We start from the raw sequence: 1,655 nt of genomic DNA on the forward strand, positions 1-1,655 counted from the left end.
TATGTTTATATGTACCTATAACAGAGATTTAAAATGTAATTGTCATTTATTTAGACAATGCAGGATGCCATATGTAAAGTTAGTCTAAGCATTGTGAAATAATAATTTACTTTTTTAAAATGTAGGAACTGGGGAGAAGGCTGGGGTTTAGTGCCTACTGACAGAGCCCTTGTGTTTGTGGACAACCATGATAATCAGCGAGGACATGGGGCTGGAGGAGCATCCATCCTGACCTTCTGGGATGCTAGGTGGGAGAACATTCTTTGCTGTTGTGTAACCCAATTTAAAGATGGCATTACATTACATACTTCTGCTTTAACACCATTTTTAAACTTTCAGAATGTATAAAATGGCAGTTGGATTTATGTTGGCTCATCCTTATGGATTCACTCGAGTAATGTCAAGTTACCGTTGGGCAAGAAACATCCAGAATGGACAAGTAAGTCTTGAAGTTCTTCAAAGCATATCTTAATCTAGAAAAGGAAGAAACTCTGTTTTAATTTCACAAGAAGTTATAGTATATGATACAATAAGTCTGCCCCTGTTTTATGGAAAACTGAGGCACATCCATGAAATGCATAACAATGGAGACATCTTAGAAAGTGACTGAAGCCTGTTCTCTAATGCCAGTGTTCTGCTCTTATTGTCTTGATGTTAGGCGACATTGAAGAGCTTTTAGTGGTTTTGAGAAGCTATTACTTTAATAGAAAGTGAGATCTTTAAGAATTGCTGCTGTCATTTTGAATTGAGTAGAGAACATGAATTTACATAGAACTGAAGGACTCTGTGAGGGTCTATAAAAACACTGAAGGACTTATATTAAAATTAGACACTGCAAAGAAACAAGTATAGTAAGTTCGGTTTGGATTTGCTCTAATGGAAATAATTGTGCAGACACAAGCATTCAAATAACCCAATTCTTTCAATAACTAAGGATACAAATGACTGGATTGGGCCACCTAATAACAATGGCGTAACCAAGGAAGTGACCATTAATCCAGACACAACTTGTGGCAATGACTGGGTCTGTGAACATCGATGGCGTCAAATAAGGTGGGAATTTCCCTATAGACTTTGTCTTATAAGAAAATTGTTTAACTTATTTTTATAAAATGTTGAATTTTAAGGGTACCAACATTTCACATGATACTGTGCTTCTAGGAACATGGTTGCCTTCAGAAATGTAGTCAATGGTCAGCCTTTCTCAAACTGGTGGGATAATGGCAGCAATCAAGTAGCTTTTGGAAGAGGAAACAAAGGATTCATTGTCTTTAACAATGATGACTGGTAAGTCAGTATCAGTAAAATTGGATTGTATACTCATATTCTTAGATCTTTCTTTTTCTTTTTTTATACTTATCTCCTTTATATGTGAAAAATCTTTTAGATAACAAATTTATGCCAAAAGTTTAATATTCAGTGTACGGAAGAAAATCAATATTTGCTTATATAATTTTTTCATTTAAATAAAATTTTGTATTTGAGATCTTTGAACATAGCTTACAATGGCAGCAGCATATCTTCATATTTGCAAGCTCATTTGACACATTTCACAAAGCATATAAATAGTAAATGTAGTAATAGGAGCGGCGGGGCAGTGTCCCCAGCACCCCGATGCCCGCAACGCTAGCTTTACCCGAAATAATTACACGGAC

The 1,655-nt window shown here is 35.5% G+C and overlaps 1 pseudogene; it reads left to right on the top strand.

Moving 5' to 3' along the window:
- Positions 1-125: 125 nt before the first annotated feature.
- On the top strand, positions 126-1,291 carry LOC101982868 (annotated as a pseudogene).
- Positions 1,292-1,655: the final 364 nt, after the last annotated feature.

Source organism: Microtus ochrogaster, unplaced genomic scaffold (genome assembly GCF_000317375.1).
Source record: "Microtus ochrogaster isolate Prairie Vole_2 unplaced genomic scaffold, MicOch1.0 UNK3811, whole genome shotgun sequence".
In the NCBI taxonomy this organism is placed as follows: domain Eukaryota; kingdom Metazoa; phylum Chordata; class Mammalia; order Rodentia; family Cricetidae; genus Microtus; species Microtus ochrogaster.